Source organism: Coccinella septempunctata, chromosome 3, assembly GCF_907165205.1.
Source record: "Coccinella septempunctata chromosome 3, icCocSept1.1, whole genome shotgun sequence".
NCBI lineage: Eukaryota > Metazoa > Arthropoda > Insecta > Coleoptera > Coccinellidae > Coccinella > Coccinella septempunctata.
The window spans coordinates 39103561-39125525 of NC_058191.1; the positions used below are offsets into that span (position 1 = coordinate 39103561).

The window sequence follows — 21965 nt, forward strand, 5'->3', positions numbered from 1 at the left end:
GATCATAAGATGTAGAAATAAAAGTAATTAAAGGTAAGTGAGCTTCAAGGAATACTCATTTGCCCTTTGGATAAGTTGTATGTAATATGTTGACATTTATGAGCTTGTTCTCCATCCACGACGAGAAAGAGGATATAAAAGAATTGAGGAAATCCTAAACAGAAAAATCTCAATACGATTTTTCAAATTTCATCAGATACCTCCCCGATTTTGGAAAACTTGAAGATGGATGCGCTAATTTTTCATTATATTTGAACTGGTGCAGCGTCATGATTGATGGGTCCTTGGAGAAACAGCTCGAAAAGTGAATAAATCTGGTTGAATGCCAGCGCGCCATTTTGGCAGTGACCCAACTCTCAAGTTCAAGTGTTTCGGGTTCGCAAACTGAAGAATTCCGAATACAATGTACCCGTGGGTGAATGATATGATGAGATGGTCCCTTTTCTGTTTATTTTTACAATAGTTAGGTATAAACCCAAGACTGGCACTTTAGGGACGGTTTTTTTTCAGTCCTATGATTCTCCTTCTAGTAAAGACAGGTAGAATTGAAATACCTAATTCATACGATATGAAAATAAAGGAATCCTCCAGCTAATCCTGTGTTATTTCGGGATATTAAACAAACTATTTTCAGATATCGATTGAAGTATTGGTTTGTTTCTTCATCCATCGTTGGAGTCTCCATAGAAACGAACTTGGTGAAGACTATGAATAGAATCTTCTGGAATTTCCTTCGATGAACTCATTTAAATGGTTGATAAGAATGCTATCAAATATTGCGACTACTGTTTTTCGAGGTTTAATATGAACAATTTCACTCCTCAAAAAGGATGAGTGTTATTATAAGAGATTATTAGATGTTCACTCAGTCCATTAGGTTTTTGTAGTCTCATTTTTCATATTTAAGTTTCCCTAGTTAATTTTCCAGTCAGTAGGTATCTGTTCCCAATAATTTTGATTGTTTCGATCCTGACTTTTATATCGATGGTAATTTGTAACGTGGTTTCTTTCTTGACGCGGCGTTGAAATCTCCAAAGCAAAAATAGTTCTATTATCTTCAATTGAAGTGAAATCCAGGAATTTCGATCAAATGTTTTTACAGAATAATTTCTTTTATAGAAAATCTGATGATCAAGTTCAAGTTTCAAAAACAACGTGTAGTTAGAAGCTAAATACGATCTAAACCTAGTGTTTGGAGGTATGATGGGGTACATTTAAATATAAATAATTCCAAACATATGTAACAACATAACAACAAAATTGTCATTATAAAAGATTTTGCAAAATTCACTTAGTCCATTCCTTGTTTATTATATATCCAGAGTATATTCATATCAAGTACATGTTCATTTCACAGAATTCAGAGTTTCATATCGATTCTCAAGTTAATTGATTCTTTCTTGACCTAGCGTTTAAATCTCCAAGGAACACCGCAATGAAATTCTCTTCAGCCCTAGTGGAATTTGAAAATTGTGTTTATGAATACAAGTAATATTACTTGAAGAGAGGTGTTTTCAATTTGTTTCTCTATAGGAGTTAAGGAACTCGTGTAATTCAGTAAATTCAAACGAAATACCTATGTCGGTTTTGTTCCATGTCATTATTTTTGTTCTAGCTACTGTATTTTTCTTGGCGAATCTTATTTTTTTTGGATCTGGCGTTTGAATGTTGAAAGAAAAATATAAGTGGGTTTTTTTCATATATCTACAACTTTTTTCCAAGTCAGTATCTATTTCCAACAATTTCGCTGCTTTTGATTCCACAAATCCATAATTTATATTGATTGATCCCCAAAGAACAACTCAATTCAATTCGATTAAAAGGAATGGCTTTTAAATGCCATTAAATTGTTCTCGTTATGGTGGGCTCGATTCAAATTTCTTCATTAGGAGAAATTTGTGCAACTCAGTGGAATTAGCTAGCTTCAATCTTTTTCTGTATTATCTCGCTAGTTTTGTGGCAAGAAATAGCAATATCAACTTATAACAGTCTTCTTGACACTGGTTGTTCTTTTTCTCGATCTGGCCTTAAGTCTCCAAAAAGAAGAACAGTTGGAAGCTAAATACGCACTGTAGTTTTCTGAGGATACAGGACTTTTGAATGTGAATAGTTCGACTTGAACTAACTGTCATTAAAATTCGTACAGTACATACAATTCGAGGAATCGTTTTGATTCCACAGACCCCGATCGATTCTAAAATAAATTGAATCTTTCTTGACCCAACGTTGAAATCTCCAAAGAAAAATTCAATTCAATGGGAATTGTGGCTTTTAAATATCATTCATTGTTCTTGTTTTCATGGAAGTAGGTTCAATTCAAATTGCTTCACAAGAAGAAATTTGTCTATAATTCAGTGGACTCAAAACGAATTAGCAAGCTTTATAATTCCTTTCTGTATCTGTACTTAACAATCTTGCGAGTTTTGTTTGCGGGAATTGCCATAGCGACCTAGATAACTTGGTACAAGGTGGTTCATATTGGCGTTCAAGCCTCCAAAGAAACGTGTACTTTTGGAAGCAGAATACAAGCTATGGTTTTTGAGGTGGTTTTCACAGTGGAATATATGGGAGTTTTGCCTTTTAAATTCCGTTAATTGTTCTTGTTATGGTGGACGTGAGTTCAGTTCGAACTGCTTCGACAGAAGTTCGTGTATTTGGTAGCTTGAAAGGCTCTTTCTCTTCCCGACTTGATAGGTGAAAACTTTGAAAAGGGGATTTAAAAAAATGAATATAGTCTAGTACTCCCAGTGGAAATGTGCCTATAGGAAGTTATATTCGAAGAAGTTATGGCACATTTTCGAAATCGACGAAATATCAAAATTTGGTTCTATCTTCGGGATAAATGAAGATATCCTGAAACGGTTTCCACTAATGGAATTTTCACGAAAATCGAGCCCAGGACTCCTTCAACATTTTCACCTATCCAGTCTGGCTGGAAGTACCAGAAACAGCCAAAATCAAGGAATTTGGGATACCCTGTACCCGCGATTTTCTGTTGAAGCAATTGGGTGAGCCGAAGCCAGTTCGTTTCTTTCTTGACCCGGCCTTCAAGTCTCCGAGAATATACAGTTCAATCCGCGGATTCAGAGCTGGGGAACATCCTCGCAACATCCCAAATTTCACCGGTCCGAAACTGCGAATCAAGACGGCGGTTCGTAGCCCGAACCTCAGGCCTACCTAGGAAAACACCGTGTATCTGCTGGCCGTATCCACTGAAAACTCCTGCCGCAACGCAGAAGACGTAATAATCCAAAGTGAGCGTAGAAACTGGCTCCTCGTATATAAACACTGCAGCAGCAAACAACAACGCTTCCAATCGCACAGATTCACAACGAAATCATCAGAATTCTACTGTAACGGCACTGCACAATCACATATTCGCGCGTTCAACTCATTATCGCAGCCGTTTTAAGTCACAAAATCGTATTTCGGGGGTTGGAATCGCGTCGTAGTCGGACCGGGTGGCGAAGTCGCCGAACAACACAGCGCGTGTGCAAACGACTTAAGTCCAACCGAAGTCGCTGTTCGGATAGTGACTGAGCTCGGTTCCGATCTTGGGCGATCAAGTGGTTTGTAGAGTGCCCTCCCTGCATTCCTTTCTGCCTCCTCGCATCCCCCCACCCCTCGCGAGGATTCTGCGGAGCCTCGTGTGGAGCGGACAGGTAGAAACGACGTTGCCTTGTTGGGTTTTTATCGTCAGATTGAAAGATGCGAGCGACTGCGATGAGGGGGGGGGGGGGCGTTCATAAGGTCCGAATCCTCTTTTGATTTGCGATTATTTCGTTTTCGTACGTTATTTGAGAAATTGAGCCTTCGGAAATTTGATCACCACCAACCACCGCATGCGGGTAATCCATATTTACTTCGACAAACGAAAATTACAAATTGAAGATCCGCGGTGTTATTTCCATACAGGAAGACTCTTCGATGGGTGGATATTGTAAACAGTAGTTTCATAATTATATCTTTCCTACCCTAGCACGAAATTTCGGATTTCGTTCGGATTTTAATCCTGGAAATGGCATTTTTCAAAAATTGCAATTTTCAATCTGCCATATCTCCTGTTATATTCGTGGGATCCAATTGGGATTTCCGGTTATATAATCAGCGCTGCCTAGGCTTCCACCCTAGTACAAAAACTCGATTTCGAAAATCTCGATTTTTTGGGTCAAAAATGAGCAAGGGGTTAGACCCCCCTAAAATGACCTATTTGCTACTCTGTCTGAAAAGCAGGATGATCTATTACTGTCCTAGGATATGGAGTGCATAGAATTTGTTTTGAAGATTCTAAAAAACCAAACAGTTGATGATTCAATAGAGAATTGTACTCCAGAGAGCTCCTCGAAGTCAACTCGAAAATGAAAAGTGGAAAAACAAAAAAAATTCTTTTCTACTAAACAGTGCCAGATATTCGAAATTTTGGTATGGAAATATAGGTTTTCGAACACGCTGGATCTATTGCAGGCAATTTCGAAAGCCTATCTCCGTTCGTTTAGATTTTCATCTTGGAAATGGCATTTTTTCAAAAATTGCAATTTTCAATCTGCCATATCTCTTGTTATATTCGTGGGATCCAATTGGGATTTCCGGTTATATAATCAGCGCTGCCTAGGCTTCCACCCTAGCACAAAAACTCGATTTCGAAAATCTCGATTTTTTGGGTCAAAAATGAGCAAGGGGTTAGACCCCCTTAAAATGACCTATTTGCTACTCTGTCTGAAAAGCAGGATGATCTATTACTGTCCTAGGATATGGAGTGCATAGAATTTGTTTTGAAGATTCTAAAAAACCAATCAGTTGATGATTCAATAGAGAATTGAACTCCAGAGAGCTCCTCGAAGTCAACTCGAAAATGAAAAGTGGAAAAACAAAAAAAATTCTTTTCTACTAAACAGTGCCAGATATTCGAAATTTTGGTATGGAAATATAGGTTTTCGAACACGCTGGATCTATTGCAGGCAATTTCGAAAGCCTATCTCCGTTCGTTTAGATTTTCATCTTGGAAATGGCGTTTTTTCAAAAATTGCAATTTTCAATCTGCCATATCTCCTGTTATATTCGTGGGATCCAATTGGGATTTCCGGTTATATAATCAGCTCTGCCTAGGCTTCCACCCCAGCACAAAAACTCGATTTCGAAAATCTCGATTTTTTGGGTCAAAAATGAGCAAGGTGTTAGACCCCCTTAAAATGACCTATTTGCTACTCTGTCTGAAAAGCAGGATGATCTATTACTGTCCTAGGATATGGAGTGCATAGAATTTGTTTTGAAGATTCTAAAAAACCAAACAGTTGATGATTCAATAGAGAATTGAACTCCAGAGAGCTCCTCGAAGTCAACTCGAAAATGAAAAGTGGAAAAACAAAAAAATTTCTTTTCTACTAAACAGTGCCAGATATTCGAAATTTTGGTATGGAAATATAGGTTTTCGAACACGCTGGATCTATTGCAGGCAATTTCGAAAGCCTATCTCCGTTCGTTTAGATTTTCATCTTGGAAATGGCATTTTTTCAAAAATTGCAAATTTCAATCTGCCATATCTCTTGTTATATTCGTGGGATCCAATTGGGATTTCCGGTTATATAATCAGCGCTGCCTAGGCTTCAACCCTAGCACAAAAACTCGATTTCGAAAATCTCGATTTTTTGGGTCAAAAAGGAGCAAGGGGTTAGACCCCCCTAAAATGACCTATTTGCTAATCTGTCTGAAAAGCAGGATGATCTATTACTGTCCTAGGATATGGAGTGCATAGAATTTGTTTTGAAGATTCTAAAAAACCAAACAGTTGATGATTCAATAGAGAATTGAACTCCAGAGAGCTCCTCGAAGTCAACTCGAAAATGAAAAGTGGAAAAACAAAAAAATTTCTTTTCTACTAAACAGTGCCAGATATTCAAAATTTTGGTATGGAAATATAGGTTTTCGAACACGCTGGATCTATTGCAGGCAATTTCGAAAGCCTATCTCCGTTCGCTTAGATTTTCATCTTGGAAATGGCATTTTTTCAAAAATTGCAATTTTCAATCTGCCATATCTCCTGTTATATTCGTGGGATCCAATTGGGATTTCCGGTTATATAATCAGCGCTGCCTAGGCTTCCACCCTAGCACAAAAACTCGATTTCGAAAATCTCGATTTTTTGGGTCAAAAATGAGCAAGGGGTTAGACCCCCCTAAAATGACCTATTTGCTACTCTGTCTGAAAATCAGGATGTTCCATTACTATCCTAGGATATGGAGTGCATAGAATTTGTTTTGAAGATTCTAAAAAACCAAACAGTTGATGATTCAATAGAGAATTGAACTCCAGAGAGCTCCTCGAAGTCAACTCGAAAATGAAAAGTGGAAAAACAAAAAAAATTCTTTTCTACTAAACAGTGCCAGATATTCGAAATTTTGGTATGGAAATATAGGTTTTCGAACACGCTGGATCTATTGCAGGCAATTTTGAGAGCCTATCTCCGTTCGTTTAGATTTTCATCTTGGAAATGGCATTTTTTCAAAAATTGCAATTTTCAATCTGCGATATCTCCTGTTATATTCGTGTGATCCAATTGGGATTTCCGGTTATGTAATCACCATTGCCTAGGCTTCCACCCTAGTACAAAAACTCGAATTCGAAAATCTCGATTTTTTGGGTCAAAAATGAGCAAGGGGTTAGACCCCCCTAAAATGACCTATTTGCTACTCTGTCTGAAAATCAGGATGTTCCATTACTATCCTAGGATATGGAGTGCATAGAATTTGTTTTGAAGATTCTAAAAAACCAAACAGTTGATGATTCAATAGAGAATTGAACTCCAGAGAGCTCCTCGAAGTCAACTCGAAAATGAAAAGTGGAAAAACAAAAAAAATTCTTTTCTACTAAACAGTGCCAGATATTCGATATTTTGGTATGGAAATATAGGTTTTCGAACACGCTGGATCTATTGCAGGCAATTTTGAGAGCCTATCTCCGTTCGTTTAGATTTTCATCTTGGAAATGGCATTTTTTCAAAAATTGCAATTTTCAATCTGCCATATCTCCTGTTATATTCGTGGGATCCAATTGGGATTTCCGGTTATGTAATCAGCATTGCCTAGGCTTCCACCCTAGTACAAAAACTCGAATTCGAAAAACTCGATTTTTTGGGTCAAAAATGAGCAAGGGGTTAGACCCCCCTAAAATGACCTAATTGCTACTCTGTCTGAAAAGCAGGATGATCTATTACTGTCCTAGGCTATGGAGTGCATAGAATTTGTTTTGAAGATTCTAAAAAACCAAACAGTTGATGATTCAATAGAGAATTGTACTCCAGAGAGCTCCTCGAAGTCAACTCGAAAATGAAAAGTGGAAAAACAAAAAAAATTCATTTCTACTAAACAGTGCCAGATATTCGAAATTTTGGTATGGAAATATAGGTTTTCGAACACGCTGGATCTACTGTAGGCAATTTCGAGAGCCTATCTCCGTTAGTTTAGATTTTCATCTTGGAAATGGCATTTTTTCAAAAATGGCACTTTTCAATCTGCCATATCTCCTGTTATATTCGTGGGATCCAATTGGGATTTCCGGTTATATAATCAGCGTTGCCTAGGCTTCCACCCTAGCACAAAAACTCGATTGCGAAAATCTCGATTTTTTGGGTCAAAAATGAGCAAGGGGTTAGACCCCCCTAAAATGACCTATTTGCTACTCTGTCTGTAAAGCAGGATGATCTATTACTGTCCTAGGATATGGAGTGCATAGAATTTGTTCTGAAGATTCTAAAAAACCAAACAGTTGATGATTCAATAGAGAATTGAACTCCAGAGAGCTCCTCGAAGTCAACTCGAAAATGAAAAGTGGAAAAACAAAAAAAATTCATTTCTACTAAACAGTGCCAGATATTCGAAATTTTGGTATGGAAATATAGGTTTTCGAACACGCTGGATCTATTGCAGGCAATTTCGAAAGCCTATCTCCGTTCGTTTAGATTTTCATCTTGGAAATGGCATTTTTTCAAAAATTGCAATTTTCAATCTGCCATATCTCCTGTTATATTCGTGGGATCCAATTGGGATTTCCGCTTATATAATCAGCGCTGCCTAGGCTTCCACCCTAGCACAAAAACTCGATTTCGAAAATCTCGATTTTTTGGGTCAAAAATGAGCAAGGGGTTAGACCCCCCTAAAATGACCTATTTGCTACTCTGTCTGAAAATCAGGATGTTCCATTACTATCCTAGGATATGGAGTGCATAGAATTTGTTTTGAAGATTCTAAAAAACCAAACAGTTGATGATTCAATAGAGAATTTCACTCCAGAGAGCTCCTCGAAGTCAACTCGAAAATGAAAAGTGGAAAAACAAAAAAAATTCTTTTCTACTAAACAATGCCAGATATTCGAAATTTTGGTATGGAAATATAGGTTTTCGAACACGCTGGATCTATTGCAGGCAATTTCGAAAGCCTATCTCCGTTCGTTTAGATTTTCATCTTGGAAATGGCATTTTTTCAAAAATTGCAATTTTCAGTCTGCCATATCTCCTGTTATATTCGTGGGATCCAATTGGGATTTCCGGTTATATAATCAGCGCTGCCTAGGCTTCCACCCTAGCACAAAAACTCGATTGCGAAAATCTCGATTTTTTGGGTCAAAAATGAGCAAGGGGTTAGACCCCCCTAAAATGACCTATTTGCTACTCTGTCTGTAAAGCAGGATGATCTATTACTGTCCTAGGATATGGAGTGCATAGAATTTGTTCTGAAGATTCTAAAAAACCAAACAGTTGATGATTCAATAGAGAATTGAACTCCAGAGAGCTCCTCGAAGTCAACTCGAAAATGAAAAGTGGAAAAACAAAACAAATTCATTTCTACTAAACAGTGCCAGATATTCGAAATTTTGGTATGGAAATATAGGTTTTCGAACACGCTGGATCTATTGCAGGCAATTTCGAAAGCCTATCTCCGTTCGTTTAGATTTTCATCTTGGAAATGGCATTTTTTCAAAAATTGCAATTTTCAATCTGCCATATCTCCTGTTATATTCGTGGGATCCAATTGGGATTTCCGGTTATGTAATCACCATTGCCTAGGCTTCCACCCTAGTACAAAAACTCGAATTCGAAAATCTCGATTTTTTGGGTCAAAAATGAGCAAGGGGTTAGACCCCCCTAAAATGACCTATTTGCTACTCTGTCTGAAAATCAGGATGTTCCATTACTATCCTAGGATATGGAGTGCATAGAATTTGTTTTGAAGATTCTAAAAAACCAAACAGTTGATGATTCAATAGAGAATTGAACTCCAGAGAGCTCCTCGAAGTCAACTCGAAAATGAAAAGTGGAAAAACAAAAAAAATTCTTTTCTACTAAACAGTGCCAGATATTCGAAATTTTGGTATGGAAATATAGGTTTTCGAACACGCTGGATCCAGTGCAGGCAATTTTGAGAGCCTATCTCCGTTCGTTTAGATTTTCATCTTGGAAATGGCATTTTTTCAAAAATTGCAATTTTCGATCTGCCATATCTCCTGTTATATTCGTGGGATCCAATTGGGATTTCCGGTTATGTAATCAGCATTGCCTAGGCTTCCACCCTAGTACAAAAACTCGAATTCGAAAATCTCGATTTTTTGGGTCAAAAATGAGCAAGGGGTTAGACCCCCCTAAAATGACCTATTTGCTACTCTGTCTGAAAATCAGGATGTTCCATTACTATCCTAGGATATGGAGTGCATAGAATTTGTTTTGAAGATTCTAAAAAACCAAACAGTTGATGATTCAATAGAGAATTTCACTCCAGAGAGCTCCTCGAAGTCAACTCGAAAATGAAAAGTGGAAAAACAAAAAAAATTCTTTTCTACTAAACAATGCCAGATATTCGAAATTTTGGTATGGAAATATAGGTTTTCGAACACGCTGGATCTATTGCAGGCAATTTCGAAAGCCTATCTCCGTTCGCTTAGATTTTCATCTTGGAAATGGCATTTTTTCAAAAATTGCAATTTTCGATCTGCCATATCTCCTGTTATATTCGTGGGATCCAATTGGGATTTCCGGTTATGTAATCAGCATTGCCTAGGCTTCCACCCTAGTACAAAAACTCGAATTCGAAAATCTCGATTTTTTGGGTCAAAAATGAGCAAGGGGTTAGACCCCCCTAAAATGACCTATTTGCTACTCTGTCTGAAAATCAGGATGTTCCATTACTATCCTAGGATATGGAGTGCATAGAATTTGTTTTGAAGATTCTAAAAAACCAAACAGTTGATGATTCAATAGAGAATTTCACTCCAGAGAGCTCCTCGAAGTCAACTCGAAAATGAAAAGTGGAAAAACAAAAAAAATTCTTTTCTACTAAACAATGCCAGATATTCGAAATTTTGGTATGGAAATATAGGTTTTCGAACACGCTGGATCTATTGCAGGCAATTTCGAAAGCCTATCTCCGTTCGCTTAGATTTTCATCTTGGAAATGGCATTTTTTCAAAAATTGCAATTTTCAATCTGCCATATCTCCTGTTATATTCGTGGGATCCAATTGGGATTTCCGGTTATATAATCAGCGCTGCCTAGGCTTCCACCCTAGCACAAAAACTCGATTTCGAAAATCTCGATTTTTTGGGTCAAAAATGAGCAAGGGGTTAGACCCCCTAAAATGACCTATTTGCTACTCTGTCTGAAAATCAGGATGTTCCATTACTATCCTAGGATATGGAGTGCATAGAATTTGTTTTGAAGATTCTAAAAAACCAAACAGTTGATGATTCAATAGAGAATTGAACTCCAGAGAGCTCCTCGAAGTCAACTCGAAAATGAAAAGTGGAAAAACAAAAAAAATTCTTTTCTACTAAACAGTGCCAGATATTCGAAATTTTGGTATGGAAATATAGGTTTTCGAACACGCTGGATCTATTGCAGGCAATTTTGAGAGCCTATCTCCGTTCGTTTAGATTTTCATCTTGGAAATGGCATTTTTTCAAAAATTGCAATTTTCAATCTGCGATATCTCCTGTTATATTCGTGTGATCCAATTGGGATTTCCGGTTATGTAATCACCATTGCCTAGGCTTCCACCCTAGTACAAAAACTCGAATTCGAAAATCTCGATTTTTTGGGTCAAAAATGAGCAAGGGGTTAGACCCCCCTAAAATGACCTATTTGCTACTCTGTCTGAAAATCAGGATGTTCCATTACTATCCTAGGATATGGAGTGCATAGAATTTGTTTTGAAGATTCTAAAAAACCAAACAGTTGATGATTCAATAGAGAATTGAACTCCAGAGAGCTCCTCGAAGTCAACTCGAAAATGAAAAGTGGAAAAACAAAAAAAATTCTTTTCTACTAAACAGTGCCAGATATTCGAAATTTTGGTATGGAAATATAGGTTTTCGAACACGCTGGATCTATTGCAGGCAATTTTGAGAGCCTATCTCCGTTCGTTTAGATTTTCATCTTGGAAATGGCATTTTTTCAAAAATTGCAATTTTCAATCTGCCATATCTCCTGTTATATTCGTGGGATCCAATTGGGATTTCCGGTTATGTAATCAGCATTGCCTAGGCTTCCACCCTAGTACAAAAACTCGAATTCGAAAATCTCGATTTTTTGGGTCAAAAATGAGCAAGGGGTTAGACCCCCCTAAAATGACCTATTTGCTACTCTGTCTGAAAATCAGGATGTTCCATTACTATCCTAGGATATGGAGTGCATAGAACTTGTTTTGAAGATTCTAAAAAACCAAACAGTTGATGATTCAATAGAGAATTGAACTCCAGAGAGCTCCTCGAAGTCAACTCGAAAATGAAAAGTGGAAAAACAAAAAAAAATCTTTTCTACTAAACAGTGCCAGATATTCGAAATTTTGGTATGGAAATATAGGTTTTCGAACACGCTGGATCCAGTGCAGGCAATTTTGAGAGCCTATCTCCGTTCGTTTAGATTTTCATCTTGGAAATGGCATTTTTTCAAAAATTGCAATTTTCGATCTGCCATATCTCCTGTTATATTCGTGGGATCCAATTGGGATTTCCGGTTATGTAATCAGCATTGCCTAGGCTTCCACCCTAGTACAAAAACTCGAATTCGAAAATCTCGATTTTTTGGGTCAAAAATGAGCAAGGGGTTAGACCCCCCTAAAATGACCTATTTGCTACTCTGTCTGAAAATCAGGATGTTCCATTACTATCCTAGGATATGGAGTGCATAGAATTTGTTTTGAAGATTCTAAAAAACCAAACAGTTGATGATTCAATAGAGAATTTCACTCCAGAGAGCTCCTCGAAGTCAACTCGAAAATGAAAAGTGGAAAAACAAAAAAAATTCTTTTCTACTAAACAATGCCAGATATTCGAAATTTTGGTATGGAAATATAGGTTTTCGAACACGCTGGATCTATTGCAGGCAATTTCGAAAGCCTATCTCCGTTCGCTTAGATTTTCATCTTGGAAATGGCATTTTTTCAAAAATTGCAATTTTCGATCTGCCATATCTCCTGTTATATTCGTGGGATCCAATTGGGATTTCCGGTTATGTAATCAGCATTGCCTAGGCTTCCACCCTAGTACAAAAACTCGAATTCGAAAATCTCGATTTTTTGGGTCAAAAATGAGCAAGGGGTTAGACCCCCCTAAAATGACCTATTTGCTACTCTGTCTGAAAATCAGGATGTTCCATTACTATCCTAGGATATGGAGTGCATAGAATTTGTTTTGAAGATTCTAAAAAACCAAACAGTTGATGATTCAATAGAGAATTTCACTCCAGAGAGCTCCTCGAAGTCAACTCGAAAATGAAAAGTGGAAAAACAAAAAAAATTCTTTTCTACTAAACAATGCCAGATATTCGAAATTTTGGTATGGAAATATAGGTTTTCGAACACGCTGGATCTATTGCAGGCAATTTCGAAAGCCTATCTCCGTTCGCTTAGATTTTCATCTTGGAAATGGCATTTTTTCAAAAATTGCAATTTTCAATCTGCCATATCTCCTGTTATATTCGTGGGATCCAATTGGGATTTCCGGTTATATAATCAGCGCTGCCTAGGCTTCCACCCTAGCACAAAAACTCGATTTCGAAAATCTCGATTTTTTGGGTCAAAAATGAGCAAGGGGTTAGACCCCCCTAAAATGACCTATTTGCTACTCTGTCTGAAAATCAGGATGTTCCATTACTATCCTAGGATATGGAGTGCATAGAATTTGTTTTGAAGATTCTAAAAAACCAACCAGTTGATGATTCAATAGAGAATTGAACTCCAGAGAGCTCCTCGAAGTCAACTCGAAAATGAAAAGTGGAAAAACAAAAAAAATTCTTTTCTACTAAACAGTGCCAGATATTCGAAATTTTGGTATGGAAATATAGGTTTTCGAACACGCTGGATCTATTGCAGGCAATTTTGAGAGCCTATCTCCGTTCGTTTAGATTTTCATCTTGGAAATGGCATTTTTTCAAAAATTGCAATTTTCAATCTGCGATATCTCCTGTTATATTCGTGTGATCCAATTGGGATTTCCGGTTATGTAATCACCATTGCCTAGGCTTCCACCCTAGTACAAAAACTCGAATCCGAAAATCTCGATTTTTTGGGTCAAAAATGAGCAAGGGGTTAGACCCCCCTAAAATGACCTATTTGCTACTCTGTCTGAAAATCAGGATGTTCCATTACTATCCTAGGATATGGAGTGCATAGAATTTGTTTTGAAGATTCTAAAAAACCAAACAGTTGATGATTCAATAGAGAATTGAACTCCAGAGAGCTCCTCGAAGTCAACTCGAAAATGAAAAGTGGAAAAACAAAAAAAATTCTTTTCTACTAAACAGTGCCAGATATTCGAAATTTTGGTATGGAAATATAGGTTTTCGAACACGCTGGATCTATTGCAGGCAATTTTGAGAGCCTATCTCCGTTCGTTTAGATTTTCATCTTGGAAATGGCATTTTTTCAAAAATTGCAATTTTCAATCTGCCATATCTCCTGTTATATTCGTGGGATCCAATTGGGATTTCCGGTTATGTAATCAGCATTGCCTAGGCTTCCACCCTAGTACAAAAACTCGAATTCGAAAATCTCGATTTTTTGGGTCAAAAATGAGCAAGGGGTTAGACCCCCCTAAAATGACCTATTTGCTACTCTGTCTGAAAATCAGGATGTTCCATTACTATCCTAGGATATGGAGTGCATAGAACTTGTTTTGAAGATTCTAAAAAACCAAACAGTTGATGATTCAATAGAGAATTGAACTCCAGAGAGCTCCTCGAAGTCAACTCGAAAATGAAAAGTGGAAAAACAAAAAAAAATCTTTTCTACTAAACAGTGCCAGATATTCGAAATTTTGGTATGGAAATATAGGTTTTCGAACACGCTGGATCTATTGCAGGCAATTTCGAGAGCCTATCTCCGTTCGTTTAGATTTTCATCTTGGAAATGGCATTTTTTCAAAAATTGCAATTTTCAATCTGCGATATCTCCTGTTATATTCGTGTGATCCAATTGGGATTTCCGGTTATGTAATCAGCATTGCCTAGGCTTCCACCCTAGTACAAAAACTCGATTTCGAAAATCCCGATTTTTTTGGTCAAAAATGAGCAAGGGGTTAGACCCCCCTAAAATGACCTATTTGCTACTCTGTCGGAAAATAAGGATGTTCCATTACTATCCTAGGATATGGAGTGCATAGAACTTGTTCCGAAGATTCTGGAAAACCAAACAGTTGATGCTTCAATAGAGAATTGCGCTCCAGTGGGCTCTTCGAAGTCAACTCGAAAATGAAAAGTGGAAAAACAAAAAATATTATTTTCTCCTAAACAGGGCCAGATATTTGAAATTTTGGTATGAAAATATAGGTTTTCGAACACGCTGAATCTATTGCGAGTATTTTCGTGAGCCTATCTCCCTTCGTTTAGATTTTCATCCTGGAAATGGCATTTTTTCAAATTTTGCAATTTTCAATCTGCGATATCTCCTTTTATATTAATCTGAACCAGTTGAGATGCCTACTTTACCTATATATTCTTAAGTTCATACATTCCATAATTCACCAGTTGCTCACAATCGAAAAGTGCAAATTCCTCCACGGGAATAGTTTCGACACAATCTACATATTCGTTGTAATTGTACCAGGAAAGAAAAATAGACATGCCTCCCTTCAACCCACAATTAGTGAACGAACACTGCTTATCTATGACCTCACGCCCGATCTATGGTCACCAGCGTACACAGGTCCGGATTTTGTGCCATACCTTGATTGTGTAAGAACTTTGCAGTCAGCATTCAAATCGGGGCCATTCCATTTTTGATTCAATGAAGACTTGGTACCTTACTGATCTGATGTGTTGAGACAGGAAGAGAGTCAAGACAGAATCTTCAGAAACGTGATCATTGAGACATCGCGCATTCTACCAATTCTAGAGCATGACAGAAGGTAGAACTCAACAAAATAAGTCGTTTAACCAAAAATCGTCTATATAAAATATCCAAGACTCCGGCATCGCAGAAACAAAACATAAACATATGGTTAGACAATGAATGGTTCAGTACCAAGTTCATCGGATTATATGCATCAGGTCACTTTTGAGAGAATCATAATTGTTGTATCGTGCAATTCAGGGTGGAAAAAAAAATGTAGAAAATCAAGGCAGTTTCTTGAGAGTGCTTATGTTAGTTTGTTGAAAAAGAGCTATGATATTTCCCCATTTCATCACATTTTTACGACGATTGTTGGAATGTTCGACCAAGCAGATTGTGATGCCCATTGTGAAAAAATTCGTGAATAATTTAGACGAGCTTTATTGGTGAGATTTTGAGGTATTATTCTATTTTTACACTTGTGTCCTAAGTCTCTTCTGTCAGTTGGTATAGAAATGAGCCAGTTACTAAAAAATAATGAGAACAACTCGGCAACCCTAAGTTTCCATTTTCATTACCACGTAAATATCGAACGAGCCAATATCCTAAACGAAACCACATGGTCGAATCAGGAGATGAGTTTTTTCCCACTGCCTTGCTATAATTCAGCTAAGTAACGGTCTAGGGTCGTATTAAAATCTATTTCAGTAATCATTTTCAAATTTTTTTTCAACCTTGTCTTTTTGAAAGTTTTGTATAGGTGATTTTTGGTGAAACTCTTCATTTTGACCAGTTCTTCCTTCTGTTGAAAAAAAGACTCAAATGCACCTTGTATTCAAAGATTCATGAGTACTAAAATGCACCCCCAAATAAGTAAAAGCGAGCGAAGCCATCTAGATAAATCATGATCAAAATAACAACAAAAGAATAAAAAAGATTTCCAGAGTAAATAACGCTTAGATACCGGTCATCGATCTCACCGATGTGAAACCATTGCATGATCTGGAGAGAGAGAAATCGACGAATCCGAGTTTTCCCAACCACGGCCATCTGAAACTCCATCGTTAAGTCTTAATAGACTGCTGGTAGCCCAACCTGCTGCACTATATCTTCAAATTTCAGCGACGTCTGTAGCGCTGTTGCAACGCCGCAATGCAAGGGAGAGCGGCGAATTCGAAAAGGACGCCGCACAACGCTCGTCCATTGTCTGGGCCACAGAAACAAACTATTGTCTTGTCTATTTCGCGGGCCGTAGCCCTTGATGGGCACCACTGAAATACGCACTAATATATTCATATCAGACCGGCGATAAATTGATACCGTCACAAGTCGGCCGTATTTTTATCAAAGCGACGATTCGGCGGGTAACGTGGATGAGCGAGGAGCATTTTGGGGTCTGCGTCAATGGTACGTATTGGGTCGCATTTTCATCTTTCAGTAACTCCTACGTTAGACTAATGAAAATGCGTTATAGCGATGCTTATCGAATGTTCCGAATTATATGCTCACTGAGAGCATCTCGAGAACTATAAGACGTCAAGGACCCTCGAACTCTATTTTCGAAATAATTAGATAACAGATCATAGATATCTTGATTCTTTCTCGAGGTTCAATTTCCTGAAGAATACACATGAATCGAATCGAAACTTCGATGGGAAAGCAACATAGGACTAACTCAAAAGAGCACTAAAGTACTGATTACTGATTACCGATTGCTGGGTGTGTTAGACGGATAAACCCAAACCTGCCACTGCGACCAAGCGGTCTATTGTAGCACACAGGCAAGCTCATAGAGCTAGATCTCTCCCTCCAGTCCCATCCTGCCCAAAAAGGAGATGATGTCGGAGGGGGAGTGATTCTTGAGTTCCTCTAGGATCATCTTCGGAGAGCCAAAAACTCCATGTCTGACCCTGTCTGCCGCCGGGCAGTCACAGAGGATATGCTCAATTGTTTCGTCCTCCTCTAGGCAGAGTCTGCAGAGCGGGTCATTGACGATGCTAAGTTTTTTGAGGTGGGCTCTGAGTCTGCAGTGTCCTGTGAAAACCGCTATTATAGATCTCAGATTAGTTCTAGAAAATCCTAGCCAACGGGTGTATGGGCTGGCAGGCACTGAAATAGCCCTGTGCGAGTGACGCAGTCCAGGACGAGCAGCACTAAAGTAAGTCGAATACAATAGATTTATACAGACTGCGCACTTATCGCTAGCAGCCCAGAGGATCTTTAGATAATGTTGGAGACCTATAAACATATATACGAAGCTTTAGGCCTTAGACTCAATATTGACAGAACCAAAATCCAGGTTAGTCCACCAGAAAACCTAGAAACAGATATTAGCCTAGAGGATGAAACTCTAGAACAGGTCGAGCAGTTCAAATACTTGGGAAGCGTCATTAATACTAGGGCTAACCTGGACACAGAAATACACAACTGTATCAATCAAGCATTACGGGCATTCTGGAAGCTAAAAAGACAGAGTGTTTTAAAATCACGACCTCAATCTGAAGACCAAAATAGCTGTTTACAAGGCAGTGGTCCTCCCAACGCTTCTTTACGGAAGCGAAAGCTGGACGCCCTACAGGCGACACATTAAACAGCTTGTACAAACGCAACAACGTCATCTAAAACAAATAATGCACATCATATGGTTCCACAAAGTTTCAAATGCAAAAGTCTTGCAGCGCGCGAGTTGTATAACAATTGAGACTCAAGTAACGAGGGCCCGACTCAGATGGAGCGTCCAACCAGGAGGCGGTTCAAGGATTTACTGCATCAATTCAATTCAATTCAATTCAATTTTATTCATCACAAAGAAAATGTACATTTGAAATAAGAATTCACAAAATTGAGTTGCAGAACCTGCAGTCTAAGCAAGCTTGTATACTGTCAAGCTCTGCAAGAACCGATGATGAACTCTCTCCATCGAAAACAAACAGAAAATGAGAATTGCCAAAATACAAAAAAACACCAATGAGTTCATTTCATTGAATACAGAATACCTACTATGCAGAAATGACATCCTCGAATCTATTTGAGTTTAATCTTATATATGTACGGAGTTGGTTCTTATATACTCTACTCCTTTGTCTAGATGATGCCTTCAATTCATGAGGGAGAAGATTATAAAATTTGGGACCATAGTACAAAAGGCTACTCTGTAAATGTTTTCTATGGAATAATGGTATAACAAGATTCCCTTGCTCAACCTGTCTCGTTTGGACTGCATGCAGAACAAGATTTTTTCTCTTTTTCATCTGATTCAGAATGACTTCATATATATATAGTTGTTTAATACTTAATTGCTGAGATTCTACGTACAGTCTGTCAGTTCCAAATCTTCTCCCAACTTTCAATATTATTTTTATTATGGCCTTATGTACTATGTCCAGACCTCTCATGTTAGTTTCACCAGCACCACCCCACACCACAATACCATACCTCAACAATGATAATACCAAAGCTTCATACACCTGTAAACACACTTTACGTGACAAGACATTACGAACATTATAAAAAACATAATATAGTTTTTTTATCCTTTTCACCAGGTGAGCTATATGTTCGCTCCATCTAAGATGTTGGTCTATTAAGATCCCCAAATACTTTATTGACTCGGTTTTGTTAATGCCAGTGCACTGACAGCACACCTGGTCACAATTATCCTCATGCAGAAATATCGTTTCAAATTCTGGTTGTTCAGTTATTTTAAGGGAAAAAGTGATAAATTTTGTTTTATGGGTGTTCAAACTTAACGAAGACACTGACAGCAACGCAAAGATCCTTTCCAAGCCCATCACAGCACCGTTATAAACTTCCTCCCATGTGCTCCCTTTAAAAGTTACAACAGTATCGTCAGCATAAGCAATCATGTCAAGACCGGCAGCACGAAGGACCCAGTCAATGAAAACCAGAAAGAGGATCGGGCCAAGTACGGTTCCCTGTGGGACGCCAACATCAACACCCAGTGGAGAACTCAATGCACTCCCCATCTTGACACGCTGAGTTCGATTTTCCAAGTAGCTACGAAACAAATTCAAGCCAACACCCCTGACACCAAGATTTTCCAGTCGATCAAGAAGCTTCCCATGATTCACCGTGTCAAAGGCCTTGGCTAGATCTAAAAACACCGCCATTACCTTATCACCCCTATCCATAGGTTGAATGACACCTTCAATAAATTCCTGAATCGCATCAGTTGTCGACATATTTTCCCTGAACCCAAATTGTCTGTCACTCAGCAATTTATTCTCTTCAAAGTAGGATATTAATCTTCTTTTTAGACATTTTTCAAAGATCTTAGCAAAATTATTTATTACTGAGATTGGACGGTAATTCGTCATTTCAGTTTTATCCCCCGACTTGTAAACGCAAGTAACATGAGACTCCTTCCACTCTGTCGGTACTATACCATTAAAAAAACACAGATTTATAATATGAACTAGAGGTCTCAAAATAAATGAATGTATATGTTTAATAAGGGATGATGAAATACCATCGGGTCCAGGGCAAGAACTGTTTTTAAGTGAAGCAATAATGCACACAATTTCATTTTCATCAACAGGTTTGATGAACATGGAGGACCGACTTGGAGGAACATGCGCAGTAACAGCACTGGAGGACCTAATTGTATCTTGTGTCAAGCGTTTACCTATGTTGACGAAAAAATCATTAAATTTCTCAGCCTTCTCCTTCAATCCTGTAATAATATGACCTTCCTCATCACATATTTCATTAGGGATACCGGATTTAACAGTATTTGTGTTATTTAAATGATTCAGAGTTTTCCAAAATTTCTTAACATCTTTACCTGCCAATCTGAACTGTTCTGCATAAAAAGATTCTTTAGCTTTCCTCAACAAATTATTCAGTGAATTCCTATAATTCGCAAAACTGCGCTTATTTTCAACAGTATAATTCTTTTTCAGCCATAATTTCATTTTATCTCGTCGCTTTATAGATGTTATTAGCCCAGACGTGATCCAAGGCTGCTTTCGTCTACTGTTTTTTACTGTCTCACTTTTTGTATAAGATGATTCCTTTATATATTTTTTTAAAGAACACACAAAGTTAGAACAAGCCGTCTGGGGGTCAGAATCATCCAACACCGTCCGCCAGCTTTCCCTTTTCAGACAGAACACTAATTTATCCTTGTCTAGGAATGTTTGCACCGCTTTAAAAGCTTGTGAATTATGACTATCAATAATCCTAGATTTAATGGATAAAAAAACCGCCCAGTGATCCGTAATCGAAGTTCTAATAATACCAGAACTAACTAAAAAATTCTTTCGAAAACTATTTTTATGTTTCACGTAATAATATATATGGTCTATTATAGTGGCGGAACTATCAGTTACCCGAGTGGGAGAATTTATCTCAGAAATGTAACCATTTTGTCCCATACAAGTTTCATATGTTAATACATCCAAGTTATTTGTATCCCCAATATTAATATTAATATCACCCAAAAAAATTTCTACATCCCCAGAACTCAAGTTTATCAAATATTCATTCAATTCCTCAATATAAAGTCTTACGTCAGTAGAAGGGGGCCTATATGATGCAGTTAATCCATATTTCATATGGTTCATCATGAAAGACAAATGCAAAAAGTTAGACTGAGAGAGATGCACCACTTGAACATTCACATTCATGGTCGACTTGACATAGATTAACAAACCATCATTTTGATTATATCTTGATTCATTATAAAACACATCAAAACCAGAAATATTATAATTTGATTCATCGTACAATTCCCAACATTCAGACAGAACAATCACATCAAGATTATCCAAATTCAAGGCATTCAGATATAACAATAAATCATCATAATTTTTACGTATACTACGTATGTTGAAATGAACAATATTAAGGAGTTTGTCATGTGCAATTTCTTCTTTAGCACCATCAATATCATAATATCTATCCGCTTTCTCATCAAATTCCGACTCGAGGTATTCCATTCTACGATTGTGAAAAATGAACAGAACCAAATATTAAAACAATAGTCCAAATTGAAATAATAAAAATCAATTATCAAATATGTGATAGAAAATTATAAATAAGGTAACTCTATTAATTAGAAATTTATAAACAAGGCAACTATAATTTACGACAAATACCGCCAATAAGTTGTACACTTTCAAACAAAAAAACAAATCCCTTATCAAATATAGACACATAGAATATATTAATTTTCACCCAATGAACAAATCATGGAATCTATATCGTGTTTATTCCTAATTGTAATTATTCCCTTGTCAGTTTTAACCTTAATATCTCCATTAACTGTCCACACATTTTTATGATATATTCCTTTAGCATACTTAAACAGTTCAATGCGTTTCCTTGTAAGGTCTTCACTAACAAAAATCTTGTTCTTGAGAAAAAGTTTTCTTGCTGAATAAAATACATCTCGGTGTAATTCATTCATAAATTTTGCTATGACGGGACGTGGTTCCTTTCGGCCTTTTCTTCCCAAACGAAAACAATATTTTATTGATTGTGCATTGATGTTTACTTTGTTATCTTGACACATGGTGACAAGGTTCTCTTTCACTTTCTCATCTTCGGTTTCCGGAATCCCAAATATTACCAAATTAGTTCTTTTATTTTCTTGCTGTAATTGTTCCAGGTTTGATTCCGTTTTCTGAAGTT

General features: G+C 37.4%; 1 protein-coding gene across 1 annotated transcript in view; it reads right to left on the reverse strand.

Moving 5' to 3' along the window:
* The window catches only part of LOC123309167 (protein dachsous), a 283358-nt gene extending 279811 nt beyond the window's left edge, over positions 1 to 3547 (reverse strand). Inside the window, exon 1 of the mRNA XM_044892135.1 lies at positions 3178 to 3547. The gene's annotated coding sequence lies outside the window, so the exon portion shown is untranslated. The remainder of the gene's footprint in view (positions 1 to 3177) is intronic.
* Between the last annotated feature and the right edge of the window lie 18418 nt (positions 3548 to 21965).